The following is a 15484-nucleotide window of genomic DNA, read 5'->3' as shown; positions in this document are numbered from 1 at the left end:
AATGGGCAATATTTTGTGATTCGAAAGCAGCCCTCCAGAGCTTGCGAGGTTTACGACGTGGCAGTTATGAATAGCTGGTGTCTAAAATAAACGAAACTTGCCATTGCGCTTCTGAACGAGGACATGATATCATCTTTCAGTGGCTGCCGGAACACTGTGGCATCGTTGGTGATCACCTCGCCGATGACGCTGCCCGACGCGACCAGGCTGGCGCACCGACACTCCTTATACCTTTATCAAGAGTAGACGCTGCAAGAGAGCTTCGCAGTCTCGCTCGTACCATCACGTTAGGTTACTGGCATACACCACAGAACTAAGTGTCGTTTATACAGATTCGACCCATCACTGAAAGTTAAATTACCAGTAAAACTTTCACGACGTGACGCAACACTGCTGTGTCGGCTGTGGGTAGGAGTAGCATTCACTAACTCTTACAGCTATCATATTGGAATGGCGGACTCATCAATGTGCGCTAAGTGCAGGTGTGAAGAGACCATCAGTCATCTTCTGTGCCACTGCTCTCGCTTTGATAACCAACGTCAGACTCTCCAGTGTGCCTTAAATAGACTGGACGACAGGCCATTTACAAAAGCAAAGATCTTGGGAGCCTGGCCTCACAGTTCATTAGCCCAGAAAGCAGTTCGAGCGCTTCTTCACTACCTGAAGGCAACAGACTTGAGTGCCCGACTATAGACATCCTGTACCTAACTTAGTGCATCTGAAAGTGCGGTGTAGACTCATGTTTTCTCTCTCTCTCTCTCCTTCGCTCCCCATTCCCCTCCCCATGTGTAGGGTAGCCATGGAGGAAGGAAACTGAGGAGAGGCCCTAACCCCTCCGCGCGCTAGGAGAAAAGTGTGGAGGAAGTGACGTAGTAGGTTCTCCTCTATTTTGTTAATTTTTTATTTCTTTGTCGTAGCGGCCACGCCTTTCGGGCTACAATGGCGGCTCTGTTTTGGTTCTGTGCGCTCACACGTGTTGCTCCGTAGGTTTCGTACCGTGGCAAAGGCGCCGTGCGGGCAGGTTTGCGTTGATCTCCGAGTTTTGTTGCGCTGCGTTATCTGGACCGTGCTCTCCCGGATGTTGCTGTCGCCAGGTGGGACAGGAGGAACTAAAGTTCGTGAAGTGAACGCGCATGCAACGCTGTACGCAATGTACCGCGCCACGGCAATGGCAACGGACGAAGGAATATCCGCGGGTAGTTTTGCCCTCTTTGGCGGAATCATGCTAACGTGCTAACGATTGTTTAGTATTGCTGCGGAGCGCGCGGGTCCGAGCAGCACGGTTGCGCGCAGGCGGCGTGGTTTCGCGAGAAATGTAAACAAGAGAGGAGAGCTGGCCCGATAGGCGGAGCAACGCCATGAGCAACGCCAACTTCCGGCTTCACTTTAGCTTCACAAAGAGAGACGTCAGGGCCTCTCCTGAATTTCCTTCCTCCGTGAGGATAGCAAAGTGGACTCAGTCTGGTTAACCTCCCTGCCTTTCCTTCTTCCCTTCTCTCTCTTTCTTCATGCAGTAAATATACATACATACATACATACATACATACACACACACACACACACACACACACATACATACATACATACATACATACATACATACATACATACATACATACATACATACATACATACATACATACATACATACATACATACATACATACATACATACATACATACATACATACATACGATCTTACGTACGTACAGGATTCAGCGACTGAAACGCGATATTCGGACTGCCGGCGCGTTTAGCGTTACCGGTGAGGGCTCGGTGATCGCCGAAGGGCCCAATGCATGTCACAACGCATCACATACATGCACTCTCGCTTCACACGTGATACAAAAATGCAACAGCTCGGTGTCCCCAGCGCCCACCGGCGCCGCAACAAGTGCCACGCGCCCCAAGTATCGCGTTTCAATCGCTGAGCACGGTAGAGTATACGTACGCACTTGAATAATTTGTTTAGCGCAAAACGACAGAGACAAGAAAGACGACAGGACAAGGCGCTACTCTCAACTGACATCATTTTATTGCGTCACTCCTTTATAGACCGCTCAAACCAGAGGAACATGCGCAGTGAGCACCATGCGGTGGAGCCACCAACATCCGATTCCAAGAGCGCACGAGCGCCTTGGAATCGGATGTTGGAATCATGTTGGAATCATGAACCTTGGAATCATGTTGTTAACGAGCGCCTTAGAGAACATGAGCGATCCATACCAACAGGCACAGGTTCCCATTTGGCTCAGCATTGTAAAACATGCAAGTGCAAACCCATGTTTCGTGATACCACGATTTTGAAAAAGAGCCGTGACACCACCGCCCGAGAGTTATCGGAAGCTTTTTTCATTCAGTCATTGGGGTCACAGTGCATTAGTGTGCCTTCCTTAACCTTGTACAGCGCTGAATTTGGTTTTTTGGATTCTGTCGCATGAGTGCGCTCTTGGAATCGGATGTTGGTGGCTCCACCGCATGGTGCTCACTGCGCATGTTCCTCTGGTTTGAGCGGTCTATAAAGGAGTGACGCAATAAAATGATGTCAGTTGAGAGTAGCGCCTTGTCCTGTCGTCTTTCTTGTCTCTGTCGTTTTGCGCTAAACAAATTATTCATGGATTCGCACCAACTAGCCCGCCAACGCATTGTGCTGAACGTACGCACTTAAAACCATCAACGGAGGCCGTCCCTTAACGGTGCTTCTCATGCGTATGTACGTCTAGTAAGTTCGCACAATGTCCTTATATACAACCGGCGACCTGCACAAGGTGCTTTTTCCTCCGTTACGTCCTGGACGGCCTGAACAATGTCGGCGTCGAGCTCCGATGCCATGCGGAACAAGCGCGTTCCCACCTTCCGAGTGCACATCCTGTGCGTCATTTCGCGAGAACAGCACACAAGCAACGGCGGTCAAGCGAACTCGCATTCTTTGCGTTTACAACGGCGGGCGGGGATCGGCCAACACGGAGTTGTTCGGCAGTCCGGACCATAATGATAATGGGATACTTTCTCGCGTTACGTCACGCGAGCAGCGACAAGCAGGATGCTACGTCTGTGTTTCACCGGACGCATTCCCACGATGCGCGTCACGGCGCTGAAGAACCCGAAGGCGCGTAAACGAGCGCCTTTTCGACCGGAGAGACAAGAGCGCCGACTATCTCACAAAGTTTTAAGGATACACTAAAGATAAACAGTAACCAGTTCGGACTAATAAACTATCTCATAAAAATTATAACTGCGTTATAATATCGCGGTAAAAACTGATTATTATAGAATTAAAAATTAAGGGCAAATATCTGTTTTCGAATTTCGCACCAAAACCGCTGCGCCGGTGTACGTCACTAGTACATCACGAATTCCGCCTAGATTTTTTTTTTCCGAATTTACGCCATTGAGGCTTAGTGTGAAAGTTCTTGAAACTTGCAACACTTCCTCTCTTAAGCTTTTTAGAGTACATTGTAATCCACCTTTACCGATAAAAGAAGTATCTACGACCGAACAAACGCCGTTCAAATCCATGACTTCACGTCACGCTGGTGCGTAACGACGCGTCTTTCGCTTTTGCGTCTCTTGTGGATTATCAGGCCTCCTCTCACGGTAAGAGTGGCGTTTTTGGAATCGTAAAGGGCAATTTACTAATACAACTGAAATTACTTTTCTCTTTAGCACCCCTTTAAAATAAGTATGTGTGTCTTCTCACTTCTAAAAATATAAGGAAAGGGTAAGGCGATGACAAATGACGCACTAGAGCTTGCTATTATGATCGTCAATGAATGCAATGTAGTACGCGCTTGCGCAAGGCAGTCAGATAGCTAGGTAAGCTTTGGTCAAAGGGCGACACTGTGGTCAACACGTAGAGACCTACGGTGTACTGTGTGGAGCCTTGAAAAAGAAAACCACTGGACACGCCAGGAAAGCTAGATGGCCCTGTAATTATGATGTACAAGAGGTATATTTTATCTTTTACCTCAAGCTTGATTTAATCTTGTCATCGGTCTCACTTGTTCTCTGCGCTTACGTCGGCGTTCTTACACCGATTAGTCTGGGGCGGCACACATCACCGCCCAACGGCTCGGCTCTTGAGATCGACAATGCAGAAATGTCACACTTGAGAGAGAGAGAGAGAGAGAGATTTAATGATTGGCTGGAGATGTTTGCCTGACATGCTACTCCGGGTGATAGGTAATGATTACGATATACGTAGTGAATGGCCTAACAGCCATTTCGTGTAGTTACATCTCACAACTCGCTTTCCTAGTTTGACTGCATACACGCTTGAGTACATAGTGCCCTGCAGACGAAAAAAAAAAGATGGGAAAAAAAAGCACTTTAGCTTCTTTGATCTGCAGCAAACCCCGGCGTGAATACAATGAGTCACCCGCCGTGGTTGCTCAGTGGCTATGGTGTTGGGCTGCTGATCACGAGGTCGCGGGATCGAATCCCGGCCACGGCGGCCGCATTTCGATGGGGGCGAAATGCGAAAATACCCGTGTGTTTAGATTTTGGTGCACGTTAAAGAACCCCAGGTGGTCAAAATTTCCGGAGTCCTCCACTACGGCGTGCCTCATAATCAGAAAGTGGTTTTGGCACGTAAAACCCCATAATTTAATGAGACACTGAGTACTGCCGATGCTGTGCATATCTCAGCAAATAGAGACAATAACCAGCGCGCTGATTCTCTTGACGGTAACAGCCACAAGAGTGTGCGCGCTGACTCGTGATGACTGTCCGTGCTCCGTCTGTTTTGATAGAGCCAGCAGTGACCGCAATTTCATGTTTGCTTTGTAATGACATCGCTGTGCGGGCGTTCCACCTTTCTCTCTCTCTCTTCCATTTCATTTATTTTCATTAGTACGATACATATAAAACATACGTGGAGTTTATGAATTCTCCGCCGTCCACGTAGCTGCAACGAACATGATACGAATACGGCACAAAACACTCCGGCACTCTGTTCGTTATAATGTTTGCCTGATTTAACAATGCCCGAGCCTGGGCTATGGTTGAACCAGAGCAAGTTTGGCGATTGGTCACTCTCGGTGCGGCCATGCGACCATGGACGACTGTGGAAGGCGTCATATAGCCCGGAACCCCAAGCATTTTATAATGTCGCTACTAACACACTCCATTGCTCTTTCTAGTATAACGCGAAGGCCACTCAGCTATAGATCAGTAACCCTGAGGGCCCACACTAAGGAATAGTTTCTTGACAGTGTGGATTGATGAATCGGATCGTGCATCGCGCTGTGAACACACTATTTTCACAGACGAAAACGTATACACGATGCATTCGATGCACTATATACGTGTACGTGCGTGCGTGCGTAGCTCCCTAAGAAAAAAAAAGTTCTTCATAGCTGGCTTCTCCGCAACATAAATCTGTATGTGGGAAAGCCCGATTCTATAACTATTCGTTTTTCAGGCGATAGCGAGCGTGCAAAAACGAGGGACTACACGTTCGTCGGCTACGACGGCTCGGTGCGAGTCGTTTGTTCAACCCTGCTCCCTTGCCGGCAGTTGCGCGCGATGATGGCAGCAGTGTCACGTCATCCTCACTTGGCTCCTTTCATCACCAGCCTGTTAAGTATTTATGCGCGCGTCCCACTCGCAGCTGTGACAGGACAGCGGCGAGCGAGATGAAACAAAAGAGGGGCGTCAGGTGAAATCGTAGGTGAATGCTCGTGATGCTGAGACAATTAACCGATACAATTAACAGCCAAGACATGAACAGTTGCATACGCGCCTAAGAGCGTGTAGCGGAGAGTTATCGGAGGACGAATGTGCATGCCGGGACACGCGTCCGGAAACAGCAGTTCTAGTGGGGACATCTTGTGCCGCTTTGATCAACCATAAAACACTATAAACGCTCTTCTACGCGCAAAGCTTACCTCCGAAAACGAGATATATATATATATATATATATATATATATATATGCGTGTGTGTGTGTGTGTGTGTGTGTGTGTGTGTGTGTGTGTGTGTGTGTGTGTGTGTGTGTGTGTGTGTGTGTGTGTGTGTTTGCACCAAGAGTTGCGAATATATATGTGTGTACACTAGTTGATATCAGCGTCACAAGGTTGCAGTACACTATGCTACAGTGGAACGCCTGAACGCTCTTCTCCTCGTTCGGGGGAGAGGGCAAGCATTGTTTTGTGGAGGTATACAAGGCGCAGGGACCAGTGCATTCTCATCATCACGCTCTTGATTTCCAGACATGAGCTTAACCGCTTCACGCGCGAATTAATTCTGTCCATCGAAAGTTTTTCACCACCTCCTTCCCTTCTTTTTTTTTTTTTACATTCTCGGCGTCAAGTGATCGGCAACCGCACGTGTTCACACTGATAGTACCTTTTTCCCTCCCTTTCCTTTCTTTCTTTTCATGCCTTAAACACCATCCCCCGTGCAGGGTAGCAAACCGGACCTGCGTTTGGTTGACCTCCCTACATTTACTTTCTTCTTTTCCTGCTCCTCGTCCTCCTCGGAACTCAGAATCAAGGAAAGAGTACTGCTGCAGAAAGGATTAAAAATTTTCAGTTATTCAGTGTGTCTTGTCAGTTTTACAAAATATGGAGTCCACGTGAAAAGTATCTACAGTAACGTCATATGTGAGAACTTAGCGAACTATATTTTATGTCTATCATACTTGGAAAGCATTCATCGTGCCTCTCGCAATATATATGCTATATGTAAAACATTGTAAAAAAAAAAACAATATGTGAAGCGGATATCGAGATCGAATACCCAGACGTCCACCTTCCCAAGTCGATTTATTAAAACAACTTACGAACGAGAGAATGTGGTGTGCTATATATAAACACTACACATGCGCACATATTATGCAAACTTTAATCAAAGGTGCAATCAACAACTAGTTTGACACGTTAAAAAAATTAATATAATTATTTTCATCAGTGCTCTCGCTTTCGATGCGCTACCTTGACGTGCACAATTGTGCAAACAGTACCTGAAGGAGATGGTTTTCACTCAAGTGTAAGAGCGACCACGCGAGTCGCAGAACCACTATTATTATCTGCGGACGTGGACATAAGTGCACCTGAAGAATAAGTGCGTTGCATTAACGTCGACGCCTGCAAGTATGCATCGATAATTACCGAGGATTCATAACCCATATTTTCTTAATTATGCACCCTATTGATTGAAATGTCAAAATCAAAAAGAAAATAGAAATAACACACACACTACCAGCTCATTATGCAAGACTCGCAATGAGCACACGCTCAGCGATACCCACCACCAACGTGTCCCACCCAGACATTCCCATTGAGTACAAAGCCCCCACGGAGCCGCGCCTCAATATAATGGGGGCGGGTACCTACCTTGTTCATTCGTCTTCGATTTTCATACTGTGGTCTTGCTGATATCGCCGTCGGCTTAGGCACGCCGTGTTGCGGTGTCGACGTTTCGCCTAGCAAGAAACTTTCTGTTATGCTGTGGCATATGTCCAGTAGAGCATAGCGGATACGCAAAAGCATGCGGGTCATCTGATAGCAAACTGAGGTGGATAGAAAGCCAATCATGGAGGCAGAAATCTAATGGTGCATTCGACGATTCGCTTTCGAGTCATCAAAGCTCTCCACTTTTCTTTCTGTGCGTGCGTGCGTGTGTCCAAATCTCGCATGGGAAGCGAAATGGCGACTCATTCATTCATTCACAAAACTTTATTAGTCCTGAAGCCCGGTCTTTTCGAACCGAGGCAGGCCGCGTCCACGTCGGCACCGTCAGGCCGAGCCTTACGGCGCCATCATAGACCCTCTGGACAGCCCGTAGTTGATCTTGATATGAAAAGCTTGATATCATCTTGTGCCAGTAAAGCAATTTTTCTTCGGGGTCGGCGAGGGTCGCGGGACAGCCCGCCAGCATGTGTCTGATGTCAATGATGCCATCGCACACGTTACATTCTTTCCTAATTTCTCTTTCGGGGTGAATTTTATTTATGAAATATGGAGTGGGGTACGTCCCGGTTTGCAGTAAACGTAGCGTGACTGCCTGAGCCCTGTTCAACTTTACGTGTGGCAGAGGGAATTGCCTACGCCCCAAGTAGTAGTATTTAGTGATGTCGTTGTAAGTTAGTAAATGATCTTATGCTCCTCGGAATGGTAGTGGGCGTCGGTTCGGTTCTGACCGGCACGGCAAGCAAGTCGACTCGCCCATCACTGTTTTATGAAGCAGGCAGAGAGGCATCAGCTGTGTCCCTGTCTCACCGCGTGACAGTATAAAAAGATACTGGGCCGGTGTGTATTCATGTGTTTGATCAAAGATAACAGGGCCCGCATTCACAGAATGCTCTTAAGCTTTAATTGTGGGTAGCATAACATTTTAGCCAATCCTGACGTTGGACGTATTATTAGGGAAGGCGGCTGGCCAATAGCAAGGAACACTTACGAAAGAGAAACTTTGTGGATTCGGTACCAGGATTTCACAGTGACGTGCGTTATGTGACCATTGTGGGAGCTTCACGTCCTTACCTGTTCCCTGTTCCTTCTCCTTGCATGTCACTTTCCCTACAAACAAATAGAAGGTCCGTATTCCCAAAAACAGCTTACGCAAGAATTGTTCGTATAAGCGAAAATTCAGCCAATCCTGGTTCTGGACAAATTACAGAATTAAGGCTGCCGGTAAATGGCAAAGAGCACTTACGAACGAAAAGCTTTGCGAATTCGGCCCTAGCGTAGAAAACCAGACACCATTCCTGGCGTACGACCTTTGCTTCCACTCTCGAATCGAGCCGGAACCAGTGGCGCACCGAGAGAGGGTGGGGGAAGGGGGAGGTACGTTATATGGGCTATTAGTTGGATGCTTGGCCTCGCAGTGAACTGGAGCAGCCCATTCACAGGGATTGGCCATGCGTCGGACAGTGCAAGGATTCCACAAGGTAATACGAACATGAAAAAAAAAAGAAAATGAAACAAAACTGGCAACTGGAAATCTTGAAATTAAATGTTAATTGAAATAGATATGATGCCCATATTGACTACATATTACGAAATAAATGTATCATTATAAAAAAAATTCTAGCATGGAATTCTTTTTGTCTCGTACAGAAAATTGCAGAGTGCATCAGAAACGTCCCTGTGGCTAAAACTCAGCTCGGTAGCGCCACAGGACATCACCACTTTCACTGCAGAAATGACACGAAGTTGATATCGCCAGACCAGACGTGTGAAGGTAAAAGTTGACTGGGGGACTCGACAACGTAGTTCCGTAAAAGATACTTCAGACTCTAGTGGAGCACCATCTGCTGTTCCAAGGAAAATTTAGATGCGAAAAATCGGAGGCGGACAATCAAGATTTGTGAAAGTTACGTACTTGCAGTTGCAAATTTTCTGGATCGAGCCGCTGTGACGAACGCACATGTTGGTAAAATAGAGACTACCGGACTATTATGTGGCGCTACTGCATGTTCATAGGCAGTTTCATTTAGTACTGAATACTCGTGGCCTGGCACCGGCCCCACCAAACGAACGGGGCGGGGCGTCTTGGAACGAAAGAAGGCAACGTTTCGAAGACGCTTCACAAATTAGGCGTAGTTGGAGAACAGACAGGCAATCGGTTAAGATTACGGGTGATGACAAAGACGAATGTAACTTTCCTAAACCTAATCCAACTGCCAATAATCCATTCTAAAAGATAGGCGTGAATTCAGGCAGTCGGATGGCAAAAGACCAATTCAGAGATGATGATACAATGTCTGCACCTGCTTTCAAAGACGGAAGCGTCTTGTTGCAATCAAGGCGCTTATTTCTGGGTGTGCAAAGTGGTACTCTAAACTAGGTATGGGTAGAGAAAATGCTTAGCATTGTTTGGAAAGATGTCATCGAATTCAGTCTTAGTGATCGACGCAGTGATGCGAGCTGTACGAGTGTTGTCCATCGTACTTGAGCCGCTCAGCAGGGCAGCAACGGAAGCCACGGTCAGCCAAGTCCGGGAATGTTCGCGTAGAAAGCTTCGCCCTTTCGGGTTTATTCAGTCGTGTTAAATGTACGCATTCATTTCAAGCTTTTTGTGGCACTGGTTTCTACGTTTTGAAATTGTAAGCACCTCACTCGTTTAGACTGGCGACTAGCGAAAATCCGTGTCTATATAACACGTGGCACTTGTATCGAAAAAGTCGATAGGATGACAAAAAGCACTTCAAAAATCAAGTTAAAGGCCAACCGCAGCAAAATTTTGGACCGCGCCAGAAGCCTAGTTTTCAGATAGCGCAGATATGGAGCAGCGAGCAGCCTCCGTGCAAAAAAAGAAAAAAAAAGAAAAAAAAAATCCCGCTCGAAATACGCGTCACGTAGAAGTTTTTGATATTGCGTCAATGTAAAAATTTTTTATATCGAAATTGAGAAAGGCAATACGGCAGAAACCTGGCGAGGACTGTCGGAACGATCCCATACGGCAAAACGGCGCCGCGGTAGCTGAATTGGTAGAGCATCACGCGCGTAATGCGAACACGTGGGGTTGTTCCCCACTTGCGGATAGTTTTGTCCGCTTCCATTAATTTAGAATTCCTTTAATTCTATTATTAAGTACAAGTTGTCGTTGTTGACTTCAGATATAGCCAGCAACAGTCGTAATTACGGCGCGGATCTTCTTCAACGTATCGCGGAAAAGCACAGGAGCGAGTCTGCTTCACTAAATCCGACTCGGCAGTTTCGTAGGCCTTATTCTAACGCGCGTCGGTAGTCCACACTCCCGGCGCCTCGCAGCAATGAAAGTTCAAAACTCACGCCTATCTACTCCGGCGACCTGATTGGAGGCGCAAAGGGAGATGGCACACCAATATGGCTGCATTTACGGCTTCAAAAACCTGACGTCAGAGCCTCTTCTTTCCTCCATGGCCGTATTAGAGTACACTCTAGCCGTATACGATACGGCAAGGCTTAAGTTCACCAGCGGCGAAGATTTCCGTTAGGTGCAGAGTCGACCAAAATCCTTGTAGTGGCCGTACGCGATTCTTAGGCCCCGGAATCGCTAAGGGTGCTATTCTCGACACGCATGGCGGCTGCACGGCCACCATTATCCGCCATGTTGACTCTCTGATTGGCTGTCGCGAGCTCACGTGCCTTGAAATTTGTGCTGGGAAACGAAAGTTTTGCGAAATGTCATTTTGCGTTTTCATCAAGATGACGAAACGTGACGTGGAGCTACAAATTTTATGGACTAATACATTCTTTTGGTCCTTGGCAGATATATTGTGATGTTAGCGCTTTAAAAAGAATGTGAGCGGTAGCGTGCAGAAGCCAGTGCAATGCATCTGCAATTGCGCGAATATGTGGTGGTGATCCAAGATGTGCGCCACGTCAGCTTGCTGATTGGCTGAAGGAATATCGCGTGAGGAGCGTCACAGGAAGGGCTGTTTCGTAAACGTCATTTTGACGATGCTTGACGTTGCGCTGGCCCGCCATTGCCGAGATTTTCCGCCATAATTTTTGCTGCGACGAGCCGCGCGAATTATGCTAATGAGCAGCCGAGAGGAATGCGTACCGCCACATTTTCCCCGTCGTTTGGCGCCACGAAAATCTTTTGTTCATTACGCGTGCTCATAGCATTTGCATCGCTCTCGGGTGGTGTTGGCATTTGTTTGGGGCCATCATTTTTTAAAAGAACGCGTTTATACGAAATAATATTGGTTGAACATAGCAAACTTTCGGCACTGTTGTCCACTTTTCACTGCTGCATTTGTATTGTAATCAAGATTAATGCCTTTGCGCACAATCAAAAATTATGACAATGGCCTTTTTCTAAATTATAAAAAGAAATGTACGCAAGGCGGCGCCTTGAAGTTTCCTCCCGTAGAGTCACTGGAAAAAATTTCAGAGTACCGCATTCGTTTTCCACGCGCCGCCGACGCGTTTATTGGCCCAAGCGTACCACGTGACCTTGGGGGAGCCATATACCTTCCAAGCGCCTGGCGGGCCGGCTGAGTTAGAGCGCAGGCAGCGCAGGTTCCCTACGTTTTTTTGTGTTCTGATTGTCGCGCTCGCGTTTGATTGCAAGGAAATCATGCCTAGCTGCCGCGCCTTCGAATGCAGCAACCGAACTGAGTCTGGAAATACTTTTTTCTAGATTCCGACCGGGAAAAATGACCGAGAGCGTCGTTCTGCGTGGTTACACAGAATCGGCCGGGAGAACTTCAAGCCTACAAAAAACACGCTGCGAGGTATAAGTACACCTTGCTTGTGCTTTTCGGCACTGTTTTAGAAGATATTTAAGCGAAGGAGTTCATTGCAGGGATCGTTCGCGTCTTGCACGCTTGACGCGGGTACACGTGTACGCGTTTGTTGCTCAACACACGCGGTTATTCCGTGCTCGTGGCACGCGAAGGCACACTTGTCGCGCGAGAATTCCGCGTCCTCACGTGCACCAGGTACTCGCATGATTTCTCCGCGCACGTGAGCGCGCTCTCGCCTGGAGTCACTCGACCCATGTGGCACTTGTTTTTCGCAGATCGTGACGATCGCAGTCAATAAAAACATGGCCAATACGAGGCCCATGGCACTTCCTTTTTTCCACTTATCCTTTGCTCATTTATACATACGCATTTCGAGCTTGAAACCAATGGCCAGGTGATATTCACAACACATGATTAAAATTTTGAGCTTGTAAGCCGAGGACATGCAATGAACTGAAGTCAGCATACATATTATGTTTTATGTTGAAATGCTACGGTGCATACCCAGATAATGTTGTGCTTGATGCATAACAAGAAATACAAAACAACAGAACACCCAGTAGCATTAGTTTCACTCTGTCAGTATGCATATGTTACATAAACCGCTCTAAAAGCACAACAATTTTATACATCGCCTGTATAACTTAGAAAAATAAAGTGCTGCGTCACCAGCGGGTGTTCTTGCTTTTTTTTTTACACAGGCAGCAAATCTTGGCAGTCTAAGAAAACAGTCATATATAAGTTGAGAAGAGTAGCCGCTCATAAACGCGCTAGACAGCTGCGTTCATAAATGGCAATGTAGCAAACTCTCGCTCATTATCAGTGTACAGAAGTACATATACGTTGCTGTAATCACGCAAATGGCTTATATTGGCCTTCCACAAGATTTAGTGCGCAAAATGGTTATTGAAGTTGGTTTTTTACGCGTGCTGTGCACAGATCGTCTTACGCGATCACGGCCAAACACCGGTGCGCACACGGCAGTCGCAGTGCGTCGTGCGTATACGGCGGACGAAGTCGCCCGGCAGAATCGAGAACGCGCGGTATCCGTTTACAAACTAAATTAAATGTATCCGATTTAGCTTGTGAAATTATACAATGAACGTACGTGCCTGTGACACTGTCAGGTGTTAGTTTCGTCCTGCTTGGAAACATTTAATAGAAGCCGACGGCAGACCCCGAGGATAACGCCCAAAAGCACAAGCTTGCCTCATTCCGGCTCGAAGTGACGAAATGTTTCCTTCGTAGCTCGCTCCGCAGAAGTGGAAAAAAAACGCGCGCATAAGCTCCCGATAGCAGCGCTAAGCTGCTGTCCACAATCGTAGCACAGTTTCAGCAGTAAACGCGATCGGCGTGCAAAACAACCACCGGCTGCATTACTTCCCACAAAATAACATTTTATTTTCGTTCTTAGCAACCATTATCTCCGGGCAGAAAGTATTTGTACTTAAGTAAACACTCAACCCGATGTGTCACTGAATATCAAGCTCTTCCAACACGGCGGCCATCCCGCGATGCAGTCGGCTCGGAAGGTATATGGCGGTGGCCGCTCAGTGTTGCCAGTCAAATCCCGACCTTTGCGGTACTCTGAAATTTTTTCCAGTGACTCTAAAGCCCCTCCATCCACGCGCCACCGCCGCTTTCGTGGTCGGCGGTTGCGCGCGGATGGAGGGGCTTTAAGTGACTCTATCCTCCCGTGGTGCGAGTAACCAGCGAAATGAACAAGAGATGGCAGTGCCGGCTCTTGCGTCGCGCTAGTGGATATCTCTGGCGCGCGCAACGCTATCGGTGATATGCGGCCGTTTCTCAGCCAGCCGAGTCGGGCTGAGTCACTTGCGTTTCACGAGATAGCGATAACGTGGCCTAGAACGTGCGCGCATCACCACTGGTAGGTCGCGTATGTTGTCTCAAGCAAGAAAACAAGCGCGTTGGCGCCAACATGCGATGTCTCATTCCATTTTCCGGGTACACGCATCCTAGCTATTGAAGCAGACGACGGAAGCGAGAAGCGTTTTCGACGGAATAATCATATGCTTAGAGATAGCTGCTTTATTTTCGCTGCGAAGGAAAACTGTTTTGCTTTACTGATAACGCTACATTCAGTGCCTTCATTTCAGTTTCTTAGGCGAAACGTCAAGTTGGCGTCACGTTACGTAAGCAAAACTGGGCCAGCAGCGCCATTTTGTTTGCGTCGCGCTACGTCACGCACCGAAGAAAATGGCGGAATGTCCAGAATAGGGGCGCAATAGAGCAAATGTTACTTCACCGCCGCCATGCCTGCGATAATGTACGCGTTGTTTGAAAAATCGAGCGAGACACCACACAGCGTACGAAACTTGTCCCCGTTTCATAAAACATTTGACATACAGGAGCGCGTTCGCTCGCTGCCGAAAATCGCGGTTGTCCCCTTGCCTAAACCACTCGCATACGTTGGGGTGCGAGCTACTGAATACAAACAGCAACATACGGTACAAACATCGGTACGATCCTTTGACTCGGCCCACCGCGCGGCTAATGAAGCCGCTGGTCCACGTTCTTTAGACGGTGCGGCAAAATGGCGCTCGAGAGCATGGCACCCTTTTTCTTAAGCGCAAGAATCGCTTTCGACGCAATGTGGGCACATATTTCCCATATTCCGCTGAAATGCAGCAGGTCGTAGCAGAGTTCGCCTCTCTGCGCAGTTCGGCGCAGCATCGCTGGATGCCTACAGCCCCCGATTTCGCAACGGTCCGCGACACGTTTCTTTCGTTCGAACACTAAGCATAACTACAGCCGCCGACCGACAATTCCGACTCGACGGGGACAGCCAATGTCCTAAATACTGGATTCGCCTGAAAACAAGTGGTTTTATTCGATACTTTAAGATCGCCACTTTTGCGTGTACTACCTTCAATTTCATGTGACGTGCAAGAGACGCATGGGCGTCTATGAGCAAAGGCATTCTTGGCACAGTGCCGAGCTAGCTATTAGTGCGGAAAAGCTTCCACCCATCGACACAACCGGTGCCAGACACGAGAAATAGCGCGAATAAGTATCTTTAAAAGTGGTCCTCCAAGAATACGCCTTAGGTACAGCCCAACACATTCCGCGGATGCGATCTTCTAGCAATGCCTTGTATACAATTCCTTTTCACGCTTTTCGTTCTATGTCAGTGATCGGAGCACCATTCAGCACATATCAATAGCATCAGCAAAATTGAGCAAAAGGCATTGCCTACAATATCGTGGCCTGTATCTCTACCAGTCATGCTGTCGTTTCAGGCAGACGTAACTAGTGAATTCGTGCACCAAATTACTCTTG

Source organism: Dermacentor andersoni, chromosome 6 (assembly GCF_023375885.2).
Source record: "Dermacentor andersoni chromosome 6, qqDerAnde1_hic_scaffold, whole genome shotgun sequence".
NCBI lineage: Eukaryota > Metazoa > Arthropoda > Arachnida > Ixodida > Ixodidae > Dermacentor > Dermacentor andersoni.
Note: the sequence above shows the minus strand (reverse complement) of the source record.